This window comes from Neltuma alba, unplaced genomic scaffold (genome assembly GCF_004799145.2).
Source record: "Neltuma alba isolate B1F8T4 unplaced genomic scaffold, ASM479914v2 tig00010183_pilon, whole genome shotgun sequence".
NCBI classification, from domain to species: Eukaryota; Viridiplantae; Streptophyta; class Magnoliopsida; order Fabales; family Fabaceae; genus Neltuma; species Neltuma alba.
In genome coordinates this window covers 1-6,916 of record NW_021635124.1, presented here as the reverse complement: position 1 = coordinate 6,916, position 6,916 = coordinate 1, and the positions used below count along the sequence as shown (strand labels likewise).

The window sequence follows — 6,916 nt, the reverse complement described above, 5'->3', positions numbered from 1 at the left end:
TAGGTGGTACAAGAAACAATCTTAAAAATGGTCTCAAGCTTATTAATCTAAGATTTAGCTTTTAAGGGACCCACTATAGGAAGTGAGTACCAAGACACAACAAACAAGACAAGAGACAAAAGGATATGTGTGAATATTGTATATTGCCACTGTGTAATGCAATAAAAATCATAGAACCTTAGAATCTGATACCAAATTTGCAACAGTAGAACTTTTAAACCTTTGAATCAATCACTTTTAAAAAGTTAACCATTGTAGCAAAGAAACTTTGTAAAACATTTGAACTGATTTTCAGAAAAATGCCTGTTACCATGTCTAATTCAAGTAGGGAGGGGGGAAAATCACCAGCTTTCAATTGTATTTCCCTTCCAATGGCCTATTGTTGTGCACACGAGGCCCGCCTTCCTCTTGGTCATTTCTTGATTTGTGTGCGTCATCCTTGTATAGGGGCCATGCTAATCTTCTCTATATCGTTCCAATTTTATCGAATGTCCCTAAAGGTTTACAATACCATAATCAATCATCATTAAAGCTTAACACTTGCTCTAACCCTAGACCTAAAAATTTTCTCTAAACAACATAAAATTACTACTATTAGATAAAGCTAGATGAGTATAATAACTTTCATGAAGAGAGTTTAGTGAAAAGAAGTCATTTAGCTTACCCAAATGATCTGCAAATTTGAAACCCTGTACTGAAATCTAGAATGGCGTTCAGAAGAGGAGAAGAAGAAGACACATGAAAAGACCCCATATTAAAATGAGAAAAAATTGCAGTTTAAAACCCAATTTTTAAAAAAATTTTGCTTGCATTTTCTTTTATTATTTTTATTTAGTAATTTCATTTACTTTTAATTTCTTTTATTATTATAAATCCTATTCTAAGTAAATTCTCTTTACTTAATTAATTAGAAAATAAATCTCATTTCTTAAGCATGAATCTCCTTCTAATATTATTTAAATACTATAAATAAAAACTAGGATATTACAACTCTCCCCACTGAAAAGGAATTTTGTTCCCAAAATTCAAACAAACACTTACAACAAATAAGAAAAAAATGCATACTAAGGAAACAGGTGTGGGTACTCGCATCACATCCACTCTTTGGTTTCCCAAGTAGCATCACTGGGAGTTATTACTTTCTAAAAGACTTCTACAAGCTAGATAGTTTTGTTCCATAGTTGCTTGCCCTTTATGTCTAAAATTTCCTCCGATTCTACCTTGTAAGTCAAGTTCTTATGTAACTCAACTTATTTAGGCTCGATTACGTGAAATGGATCTAGATGATGCTTCTTCAATTGTGACACATGGAACACATCATGAATGTTGGATAGGTGTGGCGGTAGAATAATATGGTAAGCAATAGGCCCAGTTCTCTCTAAGACCTCATATAGGCCAATGAACCTGGATGTCAACATCTTGGCTTTGATAGATCTTCCAATACTCATGAGTGGAGAAACTTTCAAAAATAGATGATCACCCACATCAAATTCTAAAGATCTACGAAGATGATATGCATAACTCTTCCGATAGCTTTAAGCAGTCAATAACTTTTGTTTAATTAGTTTAATTTCTAGGTACTGATATCCACGAAGTCAGGACCAATGATAGTTCTCTCACTCAATTCTATCCAACAAAGCGGAGATCGAAACTTTCTCCCCATATAAGGCTTCATAAGGAGTCATCTGGATGCTAGCATGGTAGCTATTGTTGTACACAAATTCTACTAATGATAAGTGACTGTCCCAACTACCTTTCAACTCAATAGCACACGTTCATAACATATCCTCAAGAGTTTGAATTGTCCTCTTGGTTTTCCCTTATGTTTAAGGGTGGTAGGTAGTACTATAATTTAACTTAGTGCCCATGGCTCTTTGTAATGACCTCCAAAAGTTTGATATAAACCTTAGATCTTTATCAAATATGATAGACTCCAACACTTTGTGAAGTAGATCTCATCACTATATAATTGTGCCAATCGCTCCTAAGGGTATGTGGCTTTGATGGGTAAGAAATGCACTGCCTTATTCAATTTATCAATGATAACCTAAATTGTATCATAACCAGTAAGTTCTTAGCAAACCAGTGATGAAATCCATGAAAATGCTATCCCACTTCTATTGAGGAATATCTAAATTCTGAAGTAGTCCTGGAGGCTTTCAGTGCTTTATTTTGATTCTTTGACAAGTCAGACACTTCATCACAAATTATGTCACACCTCTGTTCATCTTTGGCCATAAGTAGTTTCTCTTTAGATCATTATACATCTTTGTTATCTCTAGATGCATTGAATAGCTACTTCGATAATCCTCTTCCAAAATTGTCTTCTTAATCTCATCATCATTAAGGACACAAATTCTCTTTTTGCACCTTAGGATCCCTTCCTCTCTAATATCATAGTCTAGAACATCCTTATTTCCTAATGCCTCTTAAATACTCAATAATCAGTCATCTTCTATTTGTGCTGCTTTTAAATCCCTGAAGAATTCATAATCACTTGAAATTAACTGTAAAGTAATTGGCATCTCAAGTACTACCTAGAGATCTCTTAAATCGTCTAAGTAGTAGTGCTCCTCCAAGCTCATATGGAAGACATGCATTGTCTTTCTACTCAATGCATCAACTATCACATTAGCTTTATTCGAGTGATACTTGAGTTCAAAGTCATAATCTTTAAGAAACTCCATCCATCTGCACTGTCTATTATTCAATTCCTTCTGCTAACTAGAAACTTCAAATTGAGACCCATATAAGTTATGCCTCCATATCTTTAGTGCAAACATAACTACAACTACTCTAAGTCATAGGTGGGGTAATTCTCCTTATGGGGCCTCAATTGTCTTGATGCATAAGCCATTGCTTTGCCTCCCTACATTAGGATACAACCCAAACCCTTTAGTGAAGTATCTATATACAATGTGTAAGGACAACTGGGGTCTAGAATAATAAGCACTGGAGTAGTAATTAATCTTACCTTCAACTCTTAGAAAGCTACCTCACACTTATCAATGGTTGATCCTTTTTAGTTAACTTAGTCAATGGCATAGCCATTTGAGAGAATCCTTTGATAAATCTTTGATAGTCACCAGCTAAACTGATAAAACTCCTCACCTCTGTCATAGACTTTGGGGGATCCCCACTTCAATATAGCATCCACTTTACTAGGATTAACGAGCACCCTTTCTACATATACTATATAGCTAAGAAATTTTATTTCTTTAAGCCAAAACTCACACTTAGACAACTTGGCATACAGCTAATGGTTCTTCAGTATTTGCGATACAATATGAAGATGCTCCTCATAATCCTCCTCACTCTTAGAGTATATAAGGACGTTATCGATGAAAACCACAATGAACTGATCTAGGTTAGGCCTGAAGATTTGATTCATATAATCCATGAAGATGGGAGGGGCATTTATTAAGCCAAAAGGCATGCCCAAGTACTCATAGTGACCATATCTTGTGCAGAAAGCAGTCTTTGGAATATCCTCTACTCTAACCCTAAGCTGATGGTACCCTGATCTCAAGTCAATCTTATAGAAGATAGATGATCAAATGAATTGATCTAAGAGGTCATCTATTCGTTGAAAAGGATACTTATTCTTAATTGTCACTTTATTCAACTAGTGATAGTCAATACACAGTCACAGGCGACCATCATTCTTTCTTACAAACAGTACTAGTGAACCCTATGGCCAAACACTTGTTCGAATGAATAGTTTCTTAAGTAGTTCTTCTATCTACTTCTTTAAATCAACCAACTTTAAAGGAGATATCTAGTAGGGTGCTTTTAAAATGGAAGTTCTGCTAGGCACTAGATCAATGAAAAATTCCACCTCTCTCTCTAGGGGTAACTCGAGCACCTACTCTGGAAATATCTCTGGAAATTCTTTTACCACTTCAATCTGATCAATCCTAACCTCCTTATCCATATTAGTGGAGAAGAACATTGCATATGTCCAACAACCTTCTCGAATACACTTGTTTACTTGAGTGTCTGACAATAGCATGGGACATATAACAGCCTCAACAGACATAGCACATAAAGAAAAAGTCACAAGTTTCCTCTTATAATCAAGGATGGCATTATCAGCTGACAACCAATCCATGCCAATAATCACATCAATGCCTTTAAGCAGCAAACTTATCAAATCAATCACAGAATCACAATGCTCAAATAGAAGGAAAATATTTAAGCATGCTTTAGTAGTCATGACTATAGCCCCAACAGGTCTAGAACCTCTCAAATTATAAAGCAAGTCAATCATATGAAAATTAAACTTCTTAGCATACCCAATAGATATGAAACAATACGTAGCACTTGAATCACATAAAATAGGAATAATGTATCCTTGGAATGAAATTATACCTTTAATTATGTTAGGAGACGCACCAGCATTCTCCTATGTCACAGCATAGACTCAACCCAGAACTGTAGAATGGTTGCTTTGAGGTGTCTGCCAGCCTTCTGGGCAAAAGCAAGCAATATGCCCTGTCACATCCCAAATTTTAGGCCTAAAAGTACTAGAATTAGCGTAAAATGAACATGCTATCAAAACCCTTTTGGCAGAGGTCCCAGAGGTTTCCTAGAGGGACAGAGGGATTCTCAGGGATTAAATCATAAATGAACAGTTTGCTAAGACTAAGAAAAGGGAAAGTTAGAGATTTTAGTGAAGTCTTGAGGCCCAAGAATGAGAAATAGAGATGAATATAGGCTAATGGTAATATTGAAGGCTCCAATAAGGTGAATTTTGGGTTAAACCAAACTAGGGGCAAAATCATAATTTTGTAAAGTTAGGAGACGCACCAGCCTCCTCCTATGTCACATCATAGACTCAACCCAGAACTGTAGAATGGCTGCTCTGAGGTGTCTGCCAGCCTTCTGGGCAAAAGCAAGCAATATGCCCTGTCACATCCCAAATTTTAGGCCTAAAAGTACTAGAATTAGCCTAAAATGGGCATGTTATCAAACCCCTTTTAGCAGAGGTCCCAGAGGTTTCCTGGAGGGACAGAGGGATTCTCAGGGACTAAATCATAAATGAATAGTTTGCTAAGACTAAGAAAAGGGAAAGTTAGAGATTTTAGTGAAGTCTTGAGGCCCAAGAATGAGAAATAGAGATGAATATAGGCTAATGGTTATATTGAAGGCTCCAATAAGGTGAATTTTGGGTTAAACTAAACTAGGGGCAAAATCATAATTTTGTAAAGTTTCGGGCCTAAAAAAGGGTAGTGATGGAAAGTTGGCCTGAATACTTTAGAAAAATTCCAAAAAAATGGGACTAAGGTTTAGAGACCCGTATAAGGCTAAAAATGACGAAACGCCCCTTGAAGGAATTTGTGGAACTCCTTGAGTTTTAACTTATTTTGAATATTATCAAAAATAAACTATTTAAAGTATAGGGAGGCCTCAGATAATTGGACAAAAATGGGAAAAAATACTTGGGAAATTATCACAAGTTTTAAAAATAATTTCATCCATAGAAAGCGAAGAGGTTGGCTTTAATAGAATTTAAAGCCTATTTACACAATATCTGAGGAAAGTCAAAGTCAACTGTCTAGAAGTTGACTTTTGACTTAAGAAAAATTAAAAAAATTTCTTGTGATGAATAAATAGTATTCGTACCTGAAGAGAGATTCTCGGAGTCATAGACTGGTGGAAAGAATTTGGTTAAGTTTACTCCGAAATAAATATTATTAATTGTTTTAATAGAGGAACAAGGAAAGATCATCACTTCCTCTTTAGACATATTATACAATTCTATGTTGACTTATTTGAGGTAAGAAAATGGTGCCATAACATGTCTTAGTGGTCCCAGGTAAGTCAAGACCTGAAAAGTACTCGATACGGTGCAGTATGGCAAAATAGGTTGAAGAATACCTAAGGGGTGTATTTTGAACGAATTTTATATTAATTTTCTTCCTATCTTGATGCCAAAATGATGAAAGGAGATGGAAGAGACAAGTGTATGATTAGATGAAAGACAAGTGTACACGTGGATGAAAAAAAACTTGTACGGTTGGATGCAAGACATGTATACGGTTAGATGCAAGACACATGTATGGTTGGATTAAAGACATGTGGCTTGATGATGTAAGCATGATGTATGGGGACACTTGTTACCACAAGACAAAGAGGAAAAATTGATGGCCAAGATTAAGCCATATATTTCAAAATAAAGGCTAGGATTTGTTCTTAAACTCCATAAATACCCCTCCCCCTCCTCATTTCATCCTAAGCTCATGAAACCATGGAAAAAATCTTGCAAAATAAATTTTAGAGAGAGAAAGAAGAAGGGGAGAGAAAGGCCAAGTGATCCCATGTAAGATCAAGCTGTAAAACAAGGTATGTTCATGGTTTTTGATGTAGTTTTACTATCCTTATTGTTATTGAGCTTAGCTATGGATTCTAATGGTTTTTGGGAGCTTGAAACTCTTGGGGGTATGCTGCACAAAATTCTTAAGAGTAGGAGAAGATGAAATTGATGTTAGAATAATGTTTAAACGCTTGAAAGAAAAAAGAATCAAGTGGTTTTTTGTTGAATTGGTTGAATTTCATGATTATGTAAGTTAAGTAACATTTCAGCCAAAGCTAGTTTTAGGGCTAGGATTGGATTTTGATGATCTTAATCCTTCCAATGTGTCTAAAATGAAAAATTATGTGGGGTAAAGTTGAGAAAACAAGTTTGGAAGCATTGGAATTGAAAATGAAGGTTTAAGCCCTAAGGGCTATGTTCGGCTAGATCGGTTTGAATAGGGAAGGATTTAATTTTGATAATTTTGAGCTTAGAAATAGATTCTACATACAAAATTGTGTGGAATAGCTTTAATTTTAGAAAGGTTGGAAATCAAGCTCAAGGTTAGAAGCTAATATAGCTCAAAGAAAACAAGTGTTGATGTTATTGATTACCATAGCT

At 35.4% G+C, this 6,916-nt stretch overlaps 1 non-coding gene across 1 annotated transcript; it reads right to left on the bottom strand.

The window, feature by feature from the left end:
- Positions 1-401: 401 nt before the first annotated feature.
- On the bottom strand, positions 402-506 carry LOC114754701 (U6 spliceosomal RNA). Its single transcript, XR_003741236.1, has one exon. It is a non-coding gene; the product is annotated as a U6 spliceosomal RNA (small nuclear RNA).
- Between the last annotated feature and the right edge of the window lie 6,410 nt (positions 507-6,916).